The 26,793-nt window shown below is 40.2% G+C and overlaps 1 protein-coding gene and 1 pseudogene across 1 annotated transcript in view; one reads left to right on the forward strand and one right to left on the reverse strand.

The window, feature by feature from the left end:
* The window catches only part of LOC137235471 (epidermal growth factor receptor kinase substrate 8-like), a 741,986-nt gene that overhangs the window by 73,496 nt on the left and 641,697 nt on the right, over positions 1–26,793 (reverse strand). The window lies entirely within an intron of this gene.
* Positions 21,403–22,116, forward strand: LOC137234841 (flotillin-1-like; annotated as a pseudogene).

Raw genomic sequence — 26,793 nt, forward strand, 5'->3', positions numbered from 1 at the left:
AACAATAATTTTTTGTAATGATTATTGTTTTTTTAATTTTTCTATAATTGAAAAATTGTATTTTGTTTTTGGAATAGTAAGTAGATAATTTTTCAGACAAACTGCCATAGCTGCGAAGATAGATCCATTTTGAAGGGTGCTAAGCCTTAATCATCAGTACGTTTTAGGCACACTGCACTAACCATTTATCTATACAGCGGTGTTTGGTTTGACTGATAAATTGCTACTTCTATTCCTCTTTACCAAATATATTTGATCAGCGTTGCGCCATCTGTTGCAAGACACTGATAATGTTGGATTTGTTTATTGTCAATTACTTTGTTTGACATTTCTCAAGTGCTCTTGGTTTATTAACAATTGTTTTTGTTTTATCGGCCTATTGATAAATGATTCAAGGTTCGAAACGAGCTCAAGGCCAGAGCAATAATTTTTTGTAATGATTATTATTTTTTTAATTTTTCCATAATTGAAAAATGTATTTTGTTTTTGGAATAGTAAGTAGAAAATTTTTCAGAAAACCTGCCATAGCTGCGCAGATAGATCCATTTCGAAGGGTGCTACGTTTTAGGCACACTGCGCTAACCATTTAATACCGGTGTTAGGTTTGACTGATAAATTGCTACTTCTATTCCTCTTTACCAACTATATTTGATCAGCGTTGAGACATCTGTTGCCAGACACTTATAATGCTAGACACGATAAATGCTGGTCAATTACATTGTTTGAAATTTCCCAAGTGCTCCTGGTTTACTAGCAATTGTTTTTGTTTTATCGGCCTATTGATAAATGATTCAAGGTTCGAAACGAGCTCAAGGCCAGAACAATAATTTTTTGTAATGATTATTGTTTTTTTGATTTTTCTATATTTGAAAAATTGTATTTTGTTTTTGGAATAGTAAGTAGAAAATTTTTCAGACAACCTGCCATAGCTGCGCAGATAGATCCATTTCGAAGTGTGCTAAGCCTTCATCATCAGTACGCTTTAGGCACGCTGCGCTAACCAATTAGCTATACAGCGGTGTTTGGTTTGACTGATAAATTGCTACTTCTATTCCTCTATATTTGATAAGCGTTGCGCCATCCGTTGCAAGACACTGATGATGTTGGATTTGTTTATTGTCAATTACTTTGTTTGACATTTCCCAAGTGCTCTTGGTTTATTAACAATTGTTTTTGTTTTATCGGCCTATTGATAAAGGATTCAAGGTTCGAAACGAGCTCAAGGCCAGAACAATAATTTTTTATCGAGGCAATACTAAACTCGAGGCCAATATTACCTTTATCAGCGGATCCCAGCGATTATCAGGCGCTAACTCCAGGCCATTTTTTGATTGACAGCTTACTTTTGGCGATCCCAGAGCGAGAAGAAAATTGCAACATAGGTCACATTAGCAAATGGGCTCGTGTTCAATGAAACAATTGTTTGGCGAAGGTGGTTATATGACAATTGTTTTGGCGAAGGTGGTTATATGACTATATCAACAGTCTGTAGGCACGAACCAAGTGGACTAAAGGTCACTCTAATGTGGCTGAAGGAAGCATGGTGGATTATTCATGAGGACAACGAGCCTCCACAACAATGGTCTTTGGGACGACTCATTCAGGGCATTCGTGGCAGTGATGGTCGAATAAGAGTAGCCGATGTTAAAACTGCGAGGGAATATTGCGCCAACCAATCCACAAATTGGCAGTACTCCCTGCTTGAAACACATTTCAAAGGGGCCGGGTTGTTGTGTCACATTGCACCCATAACTCATTGCACCTTAATCCGCCCCTGAACTACCTACCCAGAATGCGCTCCTGCACTGATCCCTCAAAACGGTTCACTATTATCACCTGATATGATAACAACACAAGCTGAGCTTATTAGGACAGGCCTTGAACTTGAAATTCTTGTATGTATGTACATATGTATTGTTACGAATATTAGCAAAACTAAGGAGTGCTGCCATCTCTAAGCCGATGCTAAGCAGTGACGTGAATTCACATCCATAGATCAATCATTTTGTATCTACATAAACAAAACAATAATTGCGTCTACACATATGTACCATGTACGTATACGAGCAGCGGAGAGTCAATGCACAAACTCATGCATACATCTGAGATACTCCTATAAGTATGCAATGAGAAAAACTATAAAATTCTGCAGCAATTGTAGTTACAGCTGAGAAGTTTGAGAGCTGCTGGACTAGTAGATTCTGGAAGCGCCTAGAAGATGTATAAAATTGTGCAATTGTAGTTACAGCTGAGAAGTTGGAGAGCTGCTGGACTAGTAGATTCTGGAAGCGCCTAGAAGATGCAAAGGTTGAAATCAAAGAGTATAAAAGGCTACAATTGTAGAGGCGCTGGAATTCAGTTTGATTTGAGTTGTAAAGCAGTTACGACTAAGACGATATCTAGCGAGCAATAGCAGTATTATTTTGAAAGTCAGTTTCATTTAAGCTACCAGTTTGGTTATTAAGCTATTCGTTGCACAGTTTGAGTGTTATTGTGAAGTATTTTAATAAAGGCCATTTTTCCATTATTCAATATTGGAGTTATTTATTCAACACTTTAGCGATACGAACCTAGTAAAAGGGCAAATAAGAGGATTTGCAGCAAATTCGTTACAGTTGGTGTCAGAAGAGGAATTGTTGAATAAATTCCAGAGGACAACAAGGACATGGCAATGTTCAGTGAATTGAAGATCCAGCAACTAAAGAAGGAGTTGGAGAGCCGTGGATTGAATACAAGCGGCGTTAAACTTGAACTTCAGGCAGGGCTACGAGAGGCAATGGAAGCAGAAGGAAATGGTGTGGACTAGTATGTTTTTTATCCTGATGGGGACGAGACAACAACAAAAATTGAAGAGAAAAACGAAACATCGCAGACAGTTACGAGCACAGACTTGAACATGAGTTTGGCTGCAATATCTGCACAAACATCAACAGTGGCATCCCAACTGGAATCGCAGGAGAACCGTATAACATCCAAGATAGAATCGCAGGAGATACGCATAACATCGTAGATTGAAGCACAAGAAACCCGTATGTCAGAAATGTCGACGCAGATTACATCCAAGATGGAAACGCAACTGGAAGAGCAAAAGACATATATGACATCTCAGTTGGCTGAGCAGTTGAAAGCACAGGAGACCCGCATAACCTCGCAGCTGGAGGCACATGAGATAAAGGTAACATCGAAGCTGGAGGCCGAGGATAAAAAAATTTTACAGTTTGAGGAAAAAATCGAGCAGTTGCAACTGAATCGCCCAGCAGTTTCAACGAGTAATCCAAAGGTAAAAACACCATCCTTTGACGATTCTGTTCCTTTCCAGGTCTTTAAAGTACAGTTTGAGAAGACCGCAACAGTGAACAACTGGAATGCTGAAGATAAAGTTGCTGCACTCTTCGTAGCATTGAAAGGACCAGCTGCCGAAATCTTACAGACTATTCCAGAGTACGAACGGAACAGCTATGAAGCATTGATGGCCGCTGTCGAGAGAAGTTATGGAAGCGAGCATAGAAAACAGATATTCCAAATTGAGTTGCAAAACCGCTACCAAAGAGCAAATGAGACATTGCAGGAGTTTGCTTCAGATATTGAAGGATTGGCTCATCTTGCAAATGCGGACGCACCCGTGGAATACACTGAAAGGGTAAAAATCCAGAGCTTCATAAATGGCATACGAGATGTGGAAACGAAACGGGCTACATATGCAAATCCAAAACTAACATTTTCTGAAACGGTATCCTATGCACTGACTCAGGAAACAGCGTCGCTTTTGAGTAAGCCCGCATACAAAGCTCATCGCGTGGAAGTGGAAAGGCCAGACTGGGTAGACACAATTTTGGAAGCATTGAAGTGTACGCAGCAGAAGAATAATGATGCAGTCAAATGCTTTAAGTGTGGGAAGACAGGACATATTGCGCGTTATTGCAACACCAACCCTAACAGTTCCAACAATGTGGGTGGTCGCAAACGCAGAGCAGAAGGTGATGAGCAAATCTCCAAGACCACTCAATCGTTAAACTAAATCGGGTCAGCCGCAAGGGGCGACAGCTGGCTCCCGCAATTGAATGCCCCATAATCTCTATCTCGAAGATTGGAAGAAGATCGAGTAATCTTACTGTTGGAGGACATGTTGACGGAAACGAACGTTTACTTACTGTAGATACGGGTGCATCTCATTCCATAATTCGAGCGGATTTAGTCAACAAAAAGATAAGACCATTGCTTGGAGCAAGATTACGTACAGCCACGGGAGAGGACACCCAGGTAATTGGAGAAGTAGAATGTGAAGTAGCAATTGGGAACGTCACGATACTACACAATTTTATAGTGGCAGATATTGTTGATGAAATCATAATTGGGGTGGACTTCTTAATCAACCAAGGCATCAAGATCGACATGCAAAGTAAGACAATTCGATATAAGAACATTGATGTACCACTTAATTTCGGCTACGAGAGAGGCTACAGCAGTAAACGAGTACTGGTGGAAGAGAGTCAGCAAATACCACCAAAATCCGAAGCAGTCATCTGGGCAAAGGTTGATGGAGAATGTGGGACAAACAAATTGTGGGTTGTCGAAGCAGCAAACAAATCAGCACCGAACATACTTGTAGGAAAAACCCTGACTATGACAAAACAAGATGGACGTGTTCCGGTAAGAGTACTCAATGAGTTCAAGTCACCACTCAAACTGACCAAGGAAGCTATTTTGGAAGATGCCAAGAGGTTGAAGTAATTATTAACTGTGAACAGCTCCAGGAACACGTTTCCTCTAGTAACACTGATCTTTCAAATGACATCACGGCATGGACGGAGGGGCTAGAGGAAGATTATCAGAGTAAGGCAAAGCAACTGCTCCTAAAGTACGCAAACATATTTGACCAGGACGGTTCCAAACCAGGCCGCACCAATATTGTGAAACATCAAATTGACACTGGAGACGCGAGGCCGATACGTCAAGCTCCACGTAGTGTTCCACTGGCGAAGCGGGAAGTTGTGAGTCAAATGCTACAAGAAATGAGCGACAGCGGCGTCATCGAACCATCAGCTGGTCCCTGGAGCTCACCGGTAGTACTTGTAAAGAAGAAGGATTGAAAAATGAGGTTTTGCGTGGACTACCGGAAGTTGAATGACGTTACGAAAAAAGATAGCTATCCATTGCCAAGAATTGACGACACTCTGGACTCGCTATCTGGTACGAAATGGTTTTCCACACTGGACTTGAAAAGCGTCTATTGGCAAGTTGAGGTGAAGGAGGAAGATAAAGAGAAAACAGCCTTCAGTGTCGGTGATGGTCTGTGGCAATTTACAGTGATGCCTTTTGGACTTTGTAATGCACCAGCTACTTTTGAGAGACTCATGGACCAGGTACTGAAAGGACTACATTGGAAAACATGCATGGTGTACCTGGACGACATCGTCGTATTGGGCAAGAACTTTGATGAACATCTTAAGAACTTGGAGGAAGTTTTTCAGAGAATAGCTGGCGCTGGTCTGAAGTTGTCCCCAAAAATTTGCGCTGTTTAAAAAGGAAGTCAATTATTTGGATCACAAGGTAACGACAGGGGGCATCTGCACTGCGAACGAAAAAATAGAGGCTGTAAAGGATTGGCCAAGACCACAGAACCTACATGAATTGAGAAGTTTCCTTGGGCTGTGCACATATTACCGCCGATTTGTACCAAATTTTTCCAGCGTAGCCCATAGCCTCCATGAGCTTACAAGAAAAAACAAAGCTTTTGAATGGAAGAAGGATCAAGAAGTGGCTTTCCAAACATTGAAGGAGCGTTTGTGCACTGCCCCAATGTTAGCATATCCGGTTCCAGGAGCTACATTTATTCTAGATACAGATGCGAGTGGATATGCTATAGGAGGCGTTTTATCACAACTGGTCGATGGACAGGAGAAGGTAGTTGCGTATTACAGCCGTTCGATTGGAAAACCAGAGAAGAACTACTGTGTTACGCGGAGAGAGCTGTTGGCATTGGTAGAGTGCATTAAACATTTTCACAAATACCTCTACGGCCAGCGATTCCGTGTCAGGACAGATCACGCAGCGTTGAAATGGCTTCTGCAGCTCCGTAATCCGGAAGGACAATTGGCACGGTGGATCGAGCGACTACAAAGCTATGACTTTTCCATTGAGCATCGAAAAGGTAGTACCCATGGAAATGCCGATGCAATGTCACGAAGACCATGTAGTTTGGAATGCAAGCACTGTTCAAAGGCCGAGGCTAAAGAGGACATTATAGATGTCCGGCTAATGACTATAACGTGTCCGGAAGAATGGGACAAGGAACAACTAAGAAAGTGTCAGCTAGAAGATACAGATCTGTCACATGTTATGCAAGGGCTCGAACGAAACGAAAGACCAAGCAGAGATGAGATGTCAGCAGAGAGTCCTATTGCGAAGTCATATTGGTGACAGTGGAACAGTTTAGAATTGATATCCGGTTGCTTGCATCGAGCATGGGAGAGTGAGGATGCTCAATGCAAGAAGAAACTGGTAGTTGTTCCCAGAAAGAGGATTCCTGACGTGCTCAGCGAGCTGCATAATGGTCCAAGTGGAGGTCATCTTGGAATCACACAGACACTCGAGAAAATTAAGCAGAGATTCTATTGGGTTGGTTGCCGTCAGTCGGTCACCGAGTGGATTGCCAACTGCGAGATATGCAACAGAGCGAAAGGGCCCAAAATCCGAAGTCATGACCAGATGAAGCAGTATATTTCAGGTGCACCATTTGAAAGAATCGCCATGGATGTCGCAGGTCCATTTCCTACTAGCAACCGCGGAAACAAATACGTACTGGTGGTTATGGATTATTTCAGTAAATGGCCAGAGGTATACCCAATCCCAAACCAAGAAGCAGAAACAGTAGCAGAAGTGGTTAAAAAGGAATGGGTTGAAAGGCATGGTGTACCAATGGAGCTACATTCTGACCAAGGCAGGAATTTTGAATCAGCTGTGGTCCAAGAAATGTGCAAGAAGTTGGGCATTCGAAAAATACGGACAACTGCATTGCATCCTCAGTCCGATGGTATGGTGGAACGCTTCAATAGAACATTGGAGGAGCATTTAAGGAAAGTAGTGGACAAGTACCATAAGGACTGCGATACACACATATCATCGGCAGTACATGACACAACGGCCCAAACTCCCGCAAAGGTTATTTTTGGCAATGACCTTCGACTGCCAGCTGATTTGAAGTATGGGATAGATGCCGATGCGGAGAGGAATGTCAAGAAATCCACTGGTGTCTTGGAAGAAGAGCTGAGAGAGATACACGATCTGGTAAGGCAACGAGCAAAGATTATGAGTGACAAGATGACTGCGAGGTACGATAAAGCAATTAATTCGGAAGGGTTTCAGGAAGGAGATTTGGTGCTGCTATACAACCCACAACGAAAAAAAGGTTTGCCCCCGAAATTGCAGTGTAACTGGGATGGCCCATACAAAGTTGTAAACCGGATCAACGATGTAGTTTACCGCATACAAACCATTGGCAAACCACGAACCAAAATGAAAGTGGTCCATTTGGCGAGGCTAGCAGCGGTTAGATCGAGAGATTTGTGTAATCGGGACGATCAGACTTAGGTGGAGGGCAGTGTTACGAATATTAGCAAAATTAAGGAGTGTTGCCATCTCTAAGCCGATGCTAAGCAGTGACGTGAATTCACATCCATAGATCAATCATTATGTATCTACATAAAAGAAACAATAATTGCGTCTACACATATGTACCATGTACGTATACGAGCAGCGGAGAGTCAATGCACAAACTCATGCATATATCTGAGATACTCCTATAAGTATGCAATGAGAAAAACTATAAAATTCTGCAATTGTAGTTACAGCTGAGAAGTGTGAGAGCTGCTGGACTAGTAGATTCTGGAAGCGCCTAGAAGATGTATAAAATTGTGCAATTGTAGTTACAGCTGAGAAGTTTGAGAGCTGCTGGACTAGTAGATTCTGGAAGCGCCTAGAAGATGCGAAGGTTGAAATCAAAGAGTGTAAAAGGCGACAATTGTAGAGGCGCTGGAATGTAGTTTGATTTGAGTTGTCAAGCAGTTACGACTAAGACGATATCTAGCAAGCAATAGCAGTATTATTTTGAAAGTCAGTTTCATTTAAGCTATCAGTTTGGTTATTAAGCTATTCGTTGCACAGTTTGAGTGTTATTGTGAAGTATTTTAATAAAGGCCATTTTTCCATTATTCAATATTGGAGTTATTTATTCAACACTTTAGCGATACGAACCTAGCAAAATAGCAAATAAGAGGATTTGCAGCAAATTCGTTACAGTATGTTATATGTACAATTGCATATGCATATCATCTATCGTCTTTGCGTATTGGGTTTGCCTATTGTTCTGCATACTTTGTTTTAGCAAACTGGTAAACAATATGTACATTTTGTAATATTGTAATTATGTATAAAAGGGAAGATTTTGAGAAAATAAATTCTCATTTTGTCTTTTTGCATTTAGTATGACTCTATAACTCGTCGCGTATTTTTCATTAGCTTTGCCATCGGACAAGCAAAATAGTTTGTTCGTACATTTTGGTGCCCAAACGTGAGTCATTTCGAAACAAATTTCTTTGGCAATTGCTAAATTGAAGAGTTTGATTTTTCGCTTTATCGCATATTAAAAAAAATAAAATAAATGTAAGGCGCGATAACCTCCGAAGAGATCTAAGGCCGAGCTTCTCTTCCAATTTGCGTCGTGCTCCTCTTGATTTTCCCTAAAATTGGCCGGACGGGACCTACATGTTTTATGCCGACTCCGAACGGCATCTGCAAGGCAGATGAGTTTCCAATGAGAGCTTTTCATGGCAGAAATACACCCGGAGCGTTTGTCAAACACTGCCGAGGGGCGACCCCGCTTAGAAAAATTTTTTTCTAATTGAAAAATCTTATTTATAAAATTTTGATGTTGCTTTGCCCGGGGTGCGAACCCAGGGCATACGGTTGGTAGGCGGAGCACGCAACCTTCACACCACGGTGGCCGCCATCGCATATTGCTCCAGCTTTATTTTGAGTGGCATGTACCTTTGTATTGGCGACGTGGTTCATTAAGCAACTTTGCGCTTTCTTCGTTACTCATCTTGTCGCGAGTTGGAAGCCGCAAATTCCATATTTTCGCATCAAACATCGTAAAATTTTTTATGACCGTCATGTCACTGGAGGAAGCTAAGCAACAGCGTTTGCTAACGCGCACGAATATGTCTCGTATTAAGACAATCGTAGAAGCAAGTGGTAAAAAATCAGGTAAAGTGATTTCTCCGATTGAGCTAAAGTGCCGTCTTGAGATATTAGAATCGTATTTTAAACAAGCATTGGGTTATCAAACGCAAATTAAGAAACTCGAGCCTGAAGACAATGGTCGTGTGGATTTGGAAGACCTTAACGTGACCATTCAATCAGCAATCCAAATGCAGCTTGGCGAAGACCTCAATAATACATCGTTTCGTGAGACAGTATTACCTATGCAATACACCCGCTCAAAACTACCATTTCTCAAGTTGAACCTATACTCCGGGAAGAATTCTGATTATAAGAACTTCATATCGTCCTTCATGAGCCTCATCGACAAGGAAGCTACCCTTACCAATATTGAGAAACTCAATCATCTTCTCAATAGTTTGCAAGGCCAGGCTTTGGAGACTGTGAAGGCGTTCCAAGTTACTAGCGAGAACTACCCAAAAGCGCTGGGTTAAGGGCGCGTTACAACAACAGCACAATGATATTCTTCGATACTGTTAAGGCTCCCTTTTGCTGCAAAACAAAATCCGTCGAAACTATGCAGCTTGATAGACAACGTATCCGCGTTGTATGGTTCTCTTTTGTCAATTGAATCTGACAAAAATATCTCACAGGTCTTACTCATCCACCTTGTAATGGATAAAGTCGATGAAGCAACGCAAACCAAATGGAAGGAGTCATTGGACTTCAAATTTTTGCCAACATGGGAAGAGTGCGCAAAGGTGCTGGAGCGACGTTGTCAGTTCTTGGAGCCACATCCGGCCCACTTGCTTTCGGAGACACCAGCAATAATAAAACCGAAACCAAGAACAAATCTTCGCGAAAGGTTACTCGTTTTCGTATACGAAACGCTCTTGCATTGTATGTTCTAGCTCAGGCCATTTCATTTCCAGCTGCCCACGATTTAATCAGATGTCGGTCGCTGATCGATTCAAGGAGGTAAAACGGCTAGGGTTGTGCTTAAATTGCCTCTCGCAGAAACACCAATTATCCCATTGTTCATCACCGTTTAAGTGTAAGTATTGTGCACGATCACACCATAGTCTCATTCATTGTTCTACCTCTTCAAATACTGGACAATCAGCACCGTTCTCCACATCCTTGACAGAGCAGCCAATACCAGCAACTACTACAGCAGCTGCTCATACACATCGCGAGGGATCACCACAAGAACAAGTCATCTTGGCAACAGCTGTAGTCCTCATACGAGATGCGTCTGGAAGTTTTCAGTTGGGTAGAGCATTACTTAGCTCATATTCCCAAGTTAATTTCACCACCGAAGAGTTCTCCCAAAAATTACGTCTACCAAGGGAAAGGCGTCACATTGAGAGCCAAAGCATAGGAGATTCGGTGGCAAATATAAAATATAAAACATCAACCAATGTCAAGTCAAGGGTATCTGGATATAATATACCCTTATGATTTTACGTAACTTCGAACATTGCTTACCAGCCAGAAACTGAAATCGATATTTCAGCTTGGAATCTGCATCCAACATTGAGCTCGCTGATGATCACATATTCATGTCAATAAAGGTGGATCTACAAATGGGCACTGAAATCTTTTTCGATATTTTGTCTGTTGGTCAGATAAAGTTACCATCTAATTTTCCATCATTGCAGAAGACTCTATTAGGATGGGTCGTCTCTGGAAGGTACAAAAACCAACAACTTCGCCACCAATATGCAGGCTTTCTATTGAGGAATCGGTGGATGTAAATTTAAAATAACTCTGGAAGCTCGACGAAACATCAACGGCTCATTTGTGGACTACAGTTCTGAAAAATTGCGCATTGGAATACAAGCAAACAGTACATAGAACCAGGGAAGGTAGGGTTGTTGCCCGTCTGCCTTTCAAGGAAAGCTTTAACAACCTTGGCTAATTATACTCAACAGCACTTCGGACATTTATTACTCAGGAAAGGCGATTCTCTCGCTGTCCTGGTCTACAAAAACAGTATATTGCATTTATGGAAAAATATGGAAACCTCGGGCATATGAGTGCAGTTGAGAAAGAGGACTTCAATACTCCACACTACTATGTACCTCATCATTACGTCCTGAAGCCAAATAGCACTACAACGAAGCTCCGAGTTGTCTTCGACGCGTCTTGCAAAACCACACACACTGCGCTAACCATTTAGCTATACAGCGGTGTTTGTGCTTATATTCCTCTTTACCAATTATATTTGATCAGCGTTGCGCCATCTGTTGCAAGACACTGATAATGTTGGATTTGTTTGTTGTAAATTACTCTGTTTGACATTTCCCAAGTGCTTTTGGTTTATTAAAAATTGTTTTTGTTTTATCGGCCTATTGATAAAGGATTCATGGTTCGAAACGAGCTCAAGGCCAGAACAATAATTTTTTGTAATGACTATTGTTTTTTTAATTTTTCTATAATTGAAAAATTTTATTTTGTTTTTGGAATAGTAAGTAGATAATTTTTCAGACAACCTGCCATAGCTTTTTTAAAATACTCACCAATATTCACTCAACCAACACCTTTCATTTGATACCCATATCGTACAAACACATTCTAGGGTCACCCCTGGTCCACCTTTATGGCGATATCTCGAAAAGGCGTCCACCTATAGAACTAAGGCCCACTCCCTTTTAAATAATCATTAACACCTTTCATTTGATATCCATATCTTACAAACGCATTCTAGAGTCACCCCTGGTCCACCTTTATGGCGATATCTCAAAAAGGCGTCCACCTATAGAACTAAGGGTCCCTCACTTTTAAAATACTCATTACCACCTTTCATTTGATACCCGTATCGTACAAACATATTCTAGAGTCACCCGCGGTCCACCTTTATGGCGATATCCCGAAATGGCGTCCACCTATAAGAATTATGGCCCACTCCCTTTTAAAATACTCTTTAATGCCCTCCATTTGATACCCATGCCATACAAACACATTCCAGGGTTGCCCTAGGTTCATTTTCCCACATGGTGATTTTCCCATATTTTGTCTCCAAAGATCTCAGCTGAGTATGTTATGTTCGGTTACACCCGAACTTAGCCTTCCTTACTTGTTTTCAATAAAACCGTTTAACTAAAAATTTTTTCCAGTGTTGGGGGTAGTGGAGTAATGCGTCAATAGTTAAGCAGGGAGTGGAAAATAGCAAACTGGTCTTATTTACTTAAATTTTTCATTAAAATTTTGAATTTGATCTGAGACGTTATACTTTTTGATTGCATTTTCTTAAATTTTCTACAAACTTTACAAATGTAATTATAACGTTTTGGTATGGAGCTCCTTAAACAAAAATATAAAAAATATGTAAAATCAAATGAAATTGATATAGAATTATGGTGAAATTACTTGAAATTTAATTGAAAAATAGCTTTTTCTAGACCACCCGTGCGGTACGCCGTTGGCGCGCTACCGGAGTTAGTTTTGGGTGCTTGGTTCCCCAGTAGGCCTATATCACCCATATATACTACATATACATATATCTTCCATTTACTTCAATAGTGTCATAATTCAAAAATTCGAACTTTTAGTAAAAACGAAGAAATGTGCTAAAGGAATTTAGCCTATTGAACACCTTTAGGTATGCAATTGGCGCTTTACCGAGTTTAATTTTGTATAAATTCATATGTAATATGTAAGTGTGACACGAAATTAAAATTTCGAATGGAAGAGAGGATACTTTCATAAAAAATAAAATAAAAATATAAAAAAATTATGTAGTGGGAAAGAAGGCAGAGTTTACTAAAAAAAAGATAAACGAAAGAAAAAAATATAAAGTACTTAAAGTGAAAAAACATTAAGTGAAGTGAATAAACAGTTCCATATAAAAACGCAATAAGTGCACTTAAACTTTTTCCGGGTTTTAATGTTATCATTGTGGAAATATGAATATTCTAATGTTCGGATATTTTATGTTTGGATTCCAGTTGAGATCTATGTACGTAATAAGTTAATATTAAATTTGTAAACTCTCCATTCCATTAATATATACGACCATATCTACAATAAAATATCGTCTGTGAACGATATAATAACAAGATATAAAAAAGCAGAATAAACAAATTATTCACGCAAATATATTTACTAAAAATTGTTTTTGTTTTATCGGTCTATTGATAAAGGATTCAAGGTTGGAAACGAGCTCAAGGCCAGAACAATAATTTTTTGTAATGATTATTGTTTTTTTATTTTTCTATAAATGAAAAATGGTATTTTGTTTTTGGAGTAGTACGTAGAAAATTTTTCAGACAACCTGCCATAGCTGCGCGGATAGATCTATTTCGAAGGGTGCTAAGCCTTCATCATCAGTACGCTTTAGGCACGCTGCGCTAACAATTTAGCTATACAGCGGTGTTTGGTTTGACTGATAAATTGCTACTTCTATTCCTCTTTACCAACTATATTTGATCAGCGGTGCGCCATCATTTCCTAAGTGCTCTTGGTTTATTAACAATTGTTTTTGTTTTATCGGCCTATTGATAAAGGATTCAAAGTTCGAAACGAGCTCAAGGCCAGAACAATAATTTTTTGTAATGATTATTGTTTTTTTATTTTTCTATAATTGAAAAATTGTATTTTGTTTTTGGAATAGTAAGTAGAAAAATTTTTCAGACGCTGCGCTAACAATTTAGCTATACAGCGGTGTTTGGTTTGACTGATAAATTGCTACTTCTATCCCTCTTTACCAACTATATTTGATCAGCATTGCGCGATCTGTTGCAAGAAACTGATAATATTGGATTTGTTTATTTTCAATTACTTTGTTTGACATTTCCCAAGTGCTCTTGGTTTATTAACAATTGTTTTTGTTTTATCGGCCTATTGATAAATGATTCAATGTTCGAAGCAAGCTCAAGGCCAGAACAATAATTTTTTGTAATGATTATTATTTTTTTAAATTTTCTATAATTGAAAAATTGTATTTTGTTTTTGGAATAGTAAGTAGAAAATTTTTCAGACAACCTGCCACAGCTGCGCAGATAGATCCATTTCGAAGGGTGCTAAGCCTTCATCCTCAGTACGTTTTAGACATACTGCGCTAACCATTTATCTATACAGCGGTGTTTGGTTTGACTGATAAATTGCTACTTCTATTCCTCTTTACCAACTATATTTGATCAGTGTTGCGCCATCTGTTGCAAGACACTGATTATGTTGGATTTGTTTATTGTCAATTACTTTGTTTGACATTTCCCAAGTGCTCTTGGTTTATTAACAATTATTTTCGTTTTATCGGCCTATTGATAAATGATTCAAGGTTCGAAACAAGCTCAAGGCCAGAACAATAATTTTTTGTAATGATTATTATTTTTTTAAATTTTTCTATAATTGAAAAATTGTATTTTGTTTTTGGAATAGTAAGTAGAAATTTTTTCAGAAAACCTGCCATATCTGCGCAGATAGATCCATTTCGAAGGGTGCTAAGCCTTCATCATCAGTACGTTTTAGGCACACTGCGCTAACCATTTAGTTATACACCGGTATATGGTTTGACTGATAAATTGCTACTTCTATTCCTCTTTGCCAACTATATTTGATCAGCGTTGCGCCATCTGTTGCAAGACACTGATAATGCTGGATTTGTTTATTGTCAATTACTTTGTTTGACATTTCAAAAGTGCTTTTGGTTTATTAACAATTGTTTTTCTTTATCGGCCTATTGATAAAGTATTCAAGGTTCGAAACGAGCTCAAAGCCAGAAAAAAAAATTTTTGTAATGATTATTGTTTTTTTAAATTTTCTATAATTGAAAAATTGTATGTTGTTTTTGGAATAGTAAGTAGAAAATTTGACCGACAACCTGCCATTGCTGCGCACATAGACCCATTTCGAACGGTGCTAAGCCTTCATCATCAATATGCTTTAGGCACGCTGTGCTAACAATTTAGCTATACAGCGGTGTTTAGTTTGACTGATAAATTGCTTCTTCTATTCCTCTTTCCCAACTATATTTGATCAGCGTTGCGCCATCTGTTGCAAGACACTGATAATGTTGGATTTGTTTATGTCCAATTACTTTGTTTGACATTTCCCAAGTGCTCTTTGTTTATTAGCAATTGTTTTTGTTTTATCGGCCTATTGATAAATGATTCAAGGTTCGAAACGAGCTGAAAATTGTATTTTGTTTTTGGAATAGTAAGTAGAAAATTTTTCAGAAAACCTGCCATAGCTGCGCAGATAGATCCATTTCGAAGGGTGCTAAGCCTTCGTCATCAGTAAGTATTAAGCACACTGCGCTAACCATTTAGCTATACAGCGGTGTTTGGTTTCACTGATAAATTGCTACTTCTATTCCTCTTTACCAACTATATTTGAACAGCGTTTCGCCATCTGTTGCAAGACACTGATAATGTTGGATTTGTTTAATGTCAATTACTTTGTTTGACATTTCCCAAGTGCTATTGGTTTATTAACAATTGTTTTTGTTTTATAGGCCTATTGATAAAGGATTCCAGGTTCGTATCGAGCTCAAGGCCAGAACAATAATTTTTTGTAATGATTATTGTTTTTTTAATTTTTCTATAAATGACAAATTGTATTCTGTTTATGGAATAGTAAGTCGAAAATTTTTCAGACAACCTGTCACAGCTGCGCAGATAGATCCATTTCGAAGGGTGCTAAGCCTTCATCATCAGTACGTATTAGGCACACTGTGCTAACCACTTAGATATACAGCGGTGTTTGGTTTCACTGATAAATTGCTACTTCTATTCCTCTTTACCAACTATATTTGAACAGCGTTTCGCCATCTGTTGCAAGACACTGATAATGTTGGATTTGTTTAATGTCAATTACTTTGTTTGACATTTCCCAAGTGCTATTGGTTTATTAACAATTGTTTTTGTTTTATCGGCCTATTGATAAAGGATTCAAGGTTCGAAACGAGCTCAAGGCCAGAACAATAATTTTTTGTAATGATTATTGTTTTTTTAATTTTTCTATAACTGAAAAATTGTATTTTGTTTTTGGAATAGTAAGTCGAAAATTTTCACACAACCTGTCACAGCTGCGCAGATAGATCCATTTCGAAGGGTGTTAAGCCTTCATCATCAGTACGTATTAGGCACACTGTGCTAACCACTTAGCTATACAGCGGGGTTTGGTTTCACTGATAAATTGCTACTTCTATTCCTCTTTACCAACTATATTTGAACAGCGTTTCGCCATCTGTTGCAAGACACTGATAATGTTGGATTTGTTTAATGTCAATTACTTTGTTTGACATTTCCCAAGTGCTATTGGTTTATTAACAATTGTTTTTGTTTTATCGGCCTATTGATAAAGGATTCAAGGTTCGAAACGAGCTCAAGGCCAGAACAATAATTTTTTGTAATGATTATTGTTTTTTTAATTTTTCTATAATTGAAAAATTGTATTTTGTTTTTTGAATAGTAAGTCGAAAATTTTTCAGACAACCTGTCACAGCTGCGCAGATAGATCCATTTCGAAGGGTGCTAAGCCTTCATCATCAGTAAGTATTAGGCACACTGCGCTAATCATTTAGCTATACAGCGGTGTTTGGTTTGACTGATAAATTGCCACTTCTATTCCCCTTTACCAACTATATTTGATCAGGGTTGCGCCATCTGTTGCAAGACACTGATAATGTTGGATTTGTTTATTGTCAATTACTTTGTTTGACATTTCCCAAGTGCTCTTGGTTTATTAGCAATTTTTTTTTTTTTTGTTTTATAGGCCTATTTATAAAGGATTCCAGGTTTGTAACGAGCTCAAGGCCATAACAATAATTTTTTGTAATGATTATTGTTTTTTTAATTTTTCTATAAATGACAAATTGTATTTTGTTTTTGGAATAGTGAGTAGAAAATTTTTCAGAAAAACTGCCATATCTGCGCAGATAGATCCATTTCGAAGGGTGCTAAGCCTTCATCATCAGTACGTATTAGGCACACTGTGCTAACCACTTAGCTATACAGCGGTGTTTGGTTTCACTGATAAATTGCTACTTCTATTCCTCTTTACCAACTATATTTGAACAGCGTTTCGCCATCTGTTGCAAGACACTGATAATGTTGGATTTGATTAATGTCAATTACTTTGTTTGACATTTCCCAAGTGCTATTGGTTTATAACTAATTGTTTTTGTTTTATCGGCCTATTGATAAAGGATTCAAGGTTCGAAACGAGCTCAAGGCCAGGACAATAATTTTTTGTAATGATTATTGTTCGGCCGCTGTGCGTCTAATCCTGGAGAGGTGGGCGCACCGGGGTCGATCTCAATGGGAATATGGCGTGTGGAAATAAAAATAGGAGAATACGAGATTTCTTGTGAATATGTGACTACGGCAGAGATCGCTGGCGGCAGATGTGTACGCGTTGGCTGTTGAAATCAAAGAGGCCGGTTGTATAGCAAGCTACAACCGTTGACCCGCAAAATCCTCCGTTTTGGAGGGGAAAGGCACCCACACATCAACCCCGACATGCATATGCATGAGTGCTGACAAAAGCACACATACACGTGCATGTACATGCATGCACATGCATGAGGGTGATGGTGTGGGTGGTTATAAATTAATTCGAGGAGTTGCATTGGGGGGGGTCGCAATCAGATGCGGAAAAGTTAGGCATCCTGCCTAAACATGCCGGCCCCCCTTGCGATACGCAACATCGTTTTTCGCCAATGACCTCCGCGGAAACGAGAAAAATTATTATGAGATTTACACACTAAACTTAATCTAAATAAAGAGTTCGTCTGCGACGCAAAATGGCCGGGAATCCCTTTCGACTTGCGTAGCATGCCACCTGTGCTAAGATGAAAGAATTAGCGGTTATGAACAGTGAAGTGAATATTTCTTGCCATTGAATTATACATAATGCTTAACTATAGAAATTCAGAATGTAATATGTGTACTGTCGATGGCCAGTAAGGCTGGACGAAGAGGCCGAGGTCTCCGTTCCAGAGTGGCACCATTGTTTGTTATTCTTTGGTTTTTTTTTGTCGGTCCGGATGGAGAGGCCGAGGTCTCCATTCCAGATTTGCGGTTTTTTTTGTTGGTTGGACGAAGAGGCAGAGGTCTCCGTTCCAGACTCGAGGGTTTTGAGGTTTTTTCTGGGCTGGACGAAGAGGCCGAGGTCTCCGTTCCAGCGTATAACGTGTCGTGTCGCTCTCAGGGCGACTGTGGCATTTTATGGATGTGCCAGGGCGAGTGGCCGTGAGGTTGGTTGGGTGATGCGCGTTTTCGCCGCAGCGCATGTATTTCGTCAGTTGTGTATTATATTAGCCCTACAAAACACCTGGTTACAAACCTACCCACGCCCATGCAAATGTGACTACGAATATAACCTGTCACCGTAAAATGACTAGTCAAATGACGTGGAGCGACGAGAGCGTTTTTGCAGAATAGTTAGTGCTGTGATTTCGAGCAACTTATATATTTCAACATAACCAGCAAGATTGCGGTGTGTGGGAGGTTTGGAGCGGACGTGATTCCAAGCCGCCCGCGCAAAATTACTTGTTTTCGTGATACGCGTGGTGTTTTATTAACAAACGTACGTTAAAATGTGAATAAACCGAGTTTAAACGAACCGTAGCGGCTGACGGCGGTATTGGTTTAATTTTGTGCGACAGCTCATGACGAATAGCGAACATCGTAATTAAATTGGAAAGTGTACCAACTGCCGGTGCTTGCGTGCAGATTGGCGATGCGTTCTTCACGACGCGTTCTATCTGAACGTATCATTTTGAGATGGCGTGCAACCCTGTCGTGTATTTGTTGGTCAGCTGACAGCTGGTATGGTGAATTTGTGGCGTGCGAATATATATACATATATGTATTTGCTTGCCCTTGAAAAAAAAAACTAGGTCACTGGGGCAGTAGCACACTAGGCCGGTAGACACAGTTCACTTTTCCCATTTCGGGATTTTGTCTTGTCGGAATTCTTTAATTTCGGGACTCGGATTGGTTTTGTACCGAGCCCTTATAATGACTGTTTGTGATGTTTGTTGTTGAGAAACAACAATTCCTGCTCCCCCCCCCCCCCCAACCCGAAAACAGTGGCCAAAAAACGGGTAAAGGAAAACAAAAAAAAAATTTCCTTGTAAAAAAAATGTTAAATTTTTGTACAAGAAGAGGTTTGTCTTTGTTTTGTTTTCCTTTTTTTTTTTTTGTTGTGTATGCCTGGTTGGTACTGCATGAGATGCCCATATGAGTGAAAAAGAGAAAAAACACGTCAGTCCCGATTTTGAAGTTTTGCGACTTTCGGTACTGATTTTGTCTATTGAGTGTTCGGTATTCGCCCTTAGTTGGACAGCACTAATGAGGCTGCCGTTGTTAGGTTGCGGGTTGCCATCCAGTTGGTTTCCCGTAACAGGAATTTTCCAGGATACATTAATGTAGGATTGTGGTGGGTAAATTACCCTCACCACATTGTTATTTGGAAAAGGATTCTCAAGCTGGAAAAATGTAAGTAGAACAAATTCCTACCGGAATTTTTGATAATTTTTTCTAATGGGTTTTCTATTTTCTTTCCTTTTCAGTGTCAAATGGATCCGCGGCAGTACATATGTGTGAAACTGGAGTCAGCGGAGGGGGATGCGGAACCCATTGAGGTGGTCGCGGACATCCGGTACTTGGAGCGGCGAAGGGGCTCATGGCCATGTTTGGCGCCGGTCGAGGTTCTGCAGCATGCAGTGAGGGAGGCGCTGCGGTGCGCCGACCCCGGGGTGCTCCGTGCTAGGCGGACGCCCATTGTCGTGAGGGTGCGCGGGAGGGCCACGACGTGGTACTCCACATTTTACCGCGGGTGTGAGGGAGTGTTGTGGGTGCGGCGGCCGCACCAGGATCCAGTGCCTCATTGGCAGTTTAGTTGCCGGGTGTGCCAGCGGGCACTAAGCTCGTTCGCGTGCTTGATTACCCATTTGAATGGGCATATGGGCTTTTTCCCGTACCGGTGCGGGGATTGTCTAAAGCGGTATACGTCTTCGGCTGCGTTATCCCTGCACCGCAAACGGATGCATTAATCATTCAATTTTAAGATTTGAATTTCGTTTTTTTTTTGTATTTATGAGTTGTTGAAATTTTAAGGTTTTGTTTTATATCCCTGAATGGGATAGTTAAGTTGCGCTATCTGCTGAATAAATTTTAATGATGCACAAATATGGTCGATCGTTTTCTTTGAAACGTGGTCTTCCTGGGTAAAGGAAAAGTGATTATCTGAAACCTGACAGAGGCGTTGTGAAACGGCCCATTTGGTGGTCGCCTTAGGTAACATGGCAACTCTGCCGATTCTCGTTTTCTTGTATGTATCATACATACATACCTACGTTGGTTTAACATTCCAGTGTAGAGAACGAAGCAAAAACAAAAATGAATCGAAAGATTTATTTTACCGTTTTTGCTTCAATTCATGTGGAATTTTACGCATTGCTGGACAAGAAGGTAAGTGGTGAAATATTTTTCAATCATTTTACTGAAATAAATATTTCTTATGTTATTTCAGATTGTTAATACATTTTCCTTTCTTTTTCAGGTGACTGGTGGTGGAGATCCAGAACAGTGGATGGGTAAGTATGCCGGTATCGTTCCGTTTTTTAGTGTTTTTCAGGTTACCGGCATCGCAAAAGGGGCGCTCCAACTGCGGCGTCGGCCGCGCCGTCAGTTGTCACCCTTTTTGCGATGCCCATTTATGCATTTGTGTTAATGGACTTTCTTTTCTTTTTATTTTCAGGTTACTGGCCTCCGTTGGCGTGATCCATGGAATTCTTGGTTCTGTGTTTCGTTCCTTTTTTTTTGTTTTCTAGGTTACCGGCATCGCAAAGGGGTGCTCCAACTGCGGCGTCGGCCGCGCCGGCAGTTGTCACACCCTTGCGATGCCAATTTGTGCACTTATTAATGGATTTTTTTCTTTTGTTTCATTTCAGCTGGTTATTGATGGAAACTTGCCCTCGTCACGAGTTGAAGCACATAAAAGCGCATACATAGATATATTTTTGGTTGCTGCGTTGCACCAAAGATTGAAAACGGTTACGCCGTGCGAAGAACGTTGCACAGGTGTTGAGTCACCCGCAAGCGCGGCAGGAGAGGTGTTTTTTTTTTTTCATATTTTTTTTTTTTTTTTTCGGTGGAACGACTGCGGCTTTTAACATTTACTGATTTAACTCTGTTGCAAGACTTTATTGCATTGCAAAATTACTAAAGTATGGCTTGGGGGTTTGTAACTTGTGGTCCAAATGAAGCACTTGTGGTTTCAGGCTGTTGCTAGATGAAACCATTATTGGTGCCTGGTGGTCGAGCTTTCGTGTGGCCAACCATACAGCAAGTTCAAAGAATCGCACTCTAAACGCTGACATTGCAAGTGGAGAGTCCTTGTGTATACGCTATTCAAGGCGTACCAATATCAGTCACTGGATTTGCACACGTAGAAATGCAGGGCCGAAGTCAAGATATGCTATTGACTGCATGCGAACACTTTCTTGGTAAAGGTGAAGCTGAAATACAGCATATTGCTCTGGTAACACTTGAAGGCCATCAGCGTGCCATTATGGGCTCTATGACTGTTGACGAAATTTTATTTATTTATAAAGATCGCAAGAAGTTTAGCAAACAAGTATTTTAGGTAGCTTCTTCAGATTTGGCTAATATGGGTATATCGGTGGGGTCGTATACCATCAAAGATATACATGACTAAGAAGGTGATTCGAAGGGCTATCTTAAATCTTTGGGTACGGCACGTATCGCCGAAGTAAAACGTGATGCACGTATTGGTGAAGCTGAGGCGCGTTTGCCATCGAAGCTAAAGCGAAGGTTGAGGCAGTACAAATGGCACAAAAAGCAAAAGCTTGGCGTGAATATCGGGGAACTGCCATGGTGGAAATGCTACTGGAAACCTTACCGAAGGTTGCCGCTGAAGTAGCTGCTCCTCTATCGCAAGCTAAGAAGGTTACGATGGGTTCAAGCGGACAAGGTAGAATTGGTGCTGCCAAATGGACAGGCGAAGTTTTGGAGATCGTAAATAAGTTACCAGAATTGGTTAAAAAAAATCTTTCCAGGCGGGTTTATTGTTTTGGGATATCTTCAGCGTATGTGCAACGACAGCAAAATAGTTGTAGTCCCAACAAGAAGAGTACGGATGTTCCCACCCATAATTCTCGAAGGATCTGTAAACGGGTCAGATATATAATTAGTGTACCGTATTTACATACGTGTGTGCATATTTGTATTTATAAATTAATCTTTGTATTGTTCATGCGTGTTGGACCACGTAATTGTTCCATAAAGCGGGCAAAACTTAAGCGTAAAGAGTCATTTTAAAATTTACGGCCTTTCGCATACATTAACAATTGATTGGTACGCTGTGGTGTTGGTCGCGATTGTTTGTAACGAAAACGAAAGTGTAAAGAGTTGTTTGTACCGTTTTCCACATTCTACCAAAACTTTAACTAATTTGTTCGTCGAGAGCACACGATAATGATAGAAAAACAATTTACATTTAAACTATCATTATTTGATAAACGCTTATCAAAAAAATGTAAACGCACTAATAGACGGGTGAAAAATGGTCGAGTGCATTTTGGAGGAAGAGGAGTGCAGCTGCAGCACTCAGCCGCCAGCTGGCACGGTCGCCGGCGGAGCTGGGGGTGGTGCTGGTGGTAATGGCAATACCCCTGTCACTGCTGGTGGTGTGGTTATCTCCACGAATTCAGATGGCAGTCAAGCTGCAGGTGGACATAACGAAATCACTCGTTACAGGAGTAAAGATGTTTCGGGCAGGGAGTCCAGCGAGGCACCCAAAATGACATGCGCTTCCAATGGCCGATTAAGGGTTATAATGGTGCTGATTCATATGAAGGTGGCGATGAAAGGAGGACTTACAACTTGTTGGTATCCGTTTCATTTTCGAGCAAAAAGATCATGAAAATCTATCCATAGGATTCCGTTAAGTCAGTATACTTGCAACGCAACTTTTACGAGTATTTAGGACCAGGTCGTCCATGGTGTGCTGGTATGCGAATATCATCTCCAAGTAATAACCCATATTTTAGTTTAGTATTTACCAGGCCAATTTTAAAAACGGAGCCGAGTGAATGCTGTAATGACCCTGAATTCTGCATTACCCTTTACTACACAAGGTCTCACTTGTTCAGCGTATTTCATTTATAATCTGTTTGGCTATGATGATGGTTGGATATCTTCATTGCAAATACTTTGGACGATTTAAAGGATTTCAGAAATACTGTACGTTGTTTGGAATTGATAGCGAAATGCTCATTTAGTGCAATGAAGGGAGCGGTAGGTTTTAAAAAAAAAACAAGCCAATATTTATTTCTAACATTTTTACTTAATAATTGTTAGATGCTCAACGAAAACTTTAGATCAGTCACTTCAAAGATCATAATGCGTCTTTTAAAGGATGAACAACAACGATTTGTCGATAAGGAGAGATTACTGACGATTTCAGCAGCACAAAAAATCTGTGGTAGAAAACAAATTGGTATGTGGAAACCTTTTATTAAATACACGCTTGATATGTTTATGTCTTCTACTGGGGAGTTATAGTGCGATTGCTTTGGGTTTAACCTGGGAAGATATTTGCAACTAGAGTAGCTAGTGGTGTGTGAAGATATATGTTAATTTAGCAGAAGAGTCATAACACTAAAAACTATGATCGAAACATGATTAAATTATGTTAAAATTTTGAGGAAGTCCCGTGGGCTCAGGGTGTGGGAATAAAGGCGCCTGGCAAAGTTCAGTAGTCATACTGCCTTAGGCATAACCATTTTTTCTTTAGCCATATCTACTGACATCGGCTATTGGTGCCTTAACTTTAAAATTTGAGAATTTCATAAAAAAGGAAAGGAAACGTATCTTAGATTTCCGTGTTCGCTAATAACATTAAGAAGTTGAGTACCCCATTCTTACTTCTTCGATTATAGGACCAACAGTCTTTGCATACCCTCAGTTTTAGTAACCATCTTTTATTTCTACGCTCTCAAGGGTCATTACATCGTCTCTCTCACTTTTGTTTAATGTAAATGCAGTTTCCTCGGAGTCTCGAAACGAAGAGAAAAGTAAGATTAATGATTATGTCTACTCAGGTTACTCTTCTCTTCAAGAGCCCGCCAAGGCTATGTAATAGTATAAGGCCTATTGGGAATCGCAGCAGGGGTTGCTGACCTCGTTTTACTGATTCTTAAGATCGTGTACTACCCTTTTTGGTGAGAGCGACGTATCGCGTATCTATATCTAACTCAAAAGTCTTCGTGAATTTGCAATTCTGTGGCAGACCGTGTTCTGCGTTAGGGTTCTGGTGTCCTCGCTCGGGGAGCGAGTGAATTTGGGTTGACTTGTGGAATCTTTCCTTTAAAAAATATAGATAATGGGCCGAACGCCCTTAGATTCTGTGGCAGATCGGTTCGCCCTTCTGCGGTAGGTTTTTTCTGGTGTCCTCGTTCTGGGAGAATGAGTGAATGGGATGTTTTCTGGTGTCCTCGCTTTGTGTGAGCGAGTGAATTATGGGGTTTTCTGTTCAGGGGGCCCCCGGTTAGTCTTGTTAAAAAAAACTTAGATCGAAAAAAAAAAAAAAAATGTTTTTTTTTGTTTGCGAGCTTTTTGTACGCTCTCCCGCGTCTTCGTGCGTCTCGCTCCGTATTCAGGTGTAGGAGTCCCTCCGGCAGACTCGAAACGAGACCGGAGGTAGAGAAAAAAAAGAGAAGATGTAGGATCGCCCTCCGGTAGACTCGCACCCTCACGAGACCGGGGGGTTGATTAGGGCATAGCCACAAGCTTAGGGATAGCGGGGCATCACGGCGCGTGGTTGAAACGCGTCTTCATGTCCCGCGCTCCCTTTCCCCATTGCCATCGCGTAGTACGTTTTAGGATTCCCCTCCGGTAGACTCGCACCATCACGAGACCGGGGGGTTGATTATAATATATGGCTCGGGAGAAACGCAGGCTTAGGGGTAGAGAGACACGAAGACGCGGGTTCCTTAATTTGCTTTCTATGCTATCACCAACCGTGGGCCTCTGATTTTAGGTAGTCGAGGGAAATAGGATTTTGGTTTTTGGGGTTTCGGAAGACGGGGTTTGCCCCCTTACATTTAATTCTCCTTGTCGTGGGACGGAAGGAGCACCAATTTCGTAATGGGTCTAGTTATTTGTCCCCTGGTTGTATGAACGTCAACAACACGCACACGGTTATCAGGGCCTGGGTGTGTGTTGACGATTCTGCCCATTCTCCACTCGTTGGGTTGGAGGTTGTCTTCTTTGATAACAACCAGGTCTCCGGATTTTAAATTGGATTGTGGATGTTTCCACTGATATCGTTTCTGGATCTCGGTGAGATATTCCGATTTCCATCTTTGGCAGAAAGTATGGTGCAAGGCCTTCATTTTTTGCCATCTGTTGACTATTGAAAAATTGTATTTTGTTTTTGGAATCGTAAGTCGAAAATTTTTCAAACAACCTGTCACAGCTGCGCAGATAGATCCATTTCGAAGGGTGCTAAGCCTTCATCATCAGTACGTTTTAGGCACGCTGCGCTTACCATTTAGCTATACAACGGTGTTTGGTTTGGCTGATAAATTGCTACTTCTATTCCTCCTTACCAACTATATTTGATCAGGGTTGCGCCATCTGTTGCAAGACACTGATAATGTTGGATATGTTTATTGTCAATTACTTTGTTTGACATTTCCCAAGTGCTCTTGGTTTATTAGCAATTTTTTTTTTTGTTTTATAGGCCTATTGATAAAGGATTCCAGGTTCGTAACGAGCTCAAGGCCAGAACAATAATTTTTTGTAATGATTATTGTTTTTTTAATTTTTCTATAAATGACAAATTGTATTTTGTTTATGGAATAATAAGTCGAAAATTTTTCAGACAACCTGTCACAGCTGCGCAGATAGATCCATTTCGAAGGGTGCTAAGCCTTCATCATCAGTACGTATTAGGCACACTGTGCTAACCACTTAGCTATACAGCGGTGTTTGGTTTCACTGATAAATTGCTACTTCTATTCCTCTTTACCAACTATATTTGAACAGCGTTTCGCTATCTGTTGCAAGACACTGATAATGTTGGATTTGTTTAATGTCAATTACTTTGTTTGAAATTTCCCAAGTGCTATTGGTTTATTAACAATTGTTTTTGTTTTATCGGCCTATTGATAAAGGATTCAAGGTTCGAAACGAGCTCAAGGCCAGAACAATAATTTTTTGTAATGATTATTGTTTTTTTAATTTTTCTATAATTGAAAAATTGTATTTTATTTTTGGAATAGTAAGTCGAAAATTTTTCAGACAACCTGTCACAGCTGCGCAGATAGATCCATTTCGAAGGGTGCTAAGCCTTCATCATCAGTAAGTATTAGGCACACTGCGCTAATCATTTAGCTATACAGCGGTGTTTGGTTTGACTGATAAATTGCCACTTCTATTCCCCTTTACCAACTATATTTGTTCAGGGTTGTGCCATCTGTTGCAAGACACTGATAATGTTGGATTTGTTTATTGTCAATTACTTTGTTTGACATTTCCCAAGTGCTCTTGGTTTATTAGCAATTTTTGTTTGTTTTATAGGCCTATTGATAAA

This window comes from Eurosta solidaginis, chromosome X (genome assembly GCF_040869045.1).
Source record: "Eurosta solidaginis isolate ZX-2024a chromosome X, ASM4086904v1, whole genome shotgun sequence".
Lineage (NCBI taxonomy): Eukaryota > Metazoa > Arthropoda > Insecta > Diptera > Tephritidae > Eurosta > Eurosta solidaginis.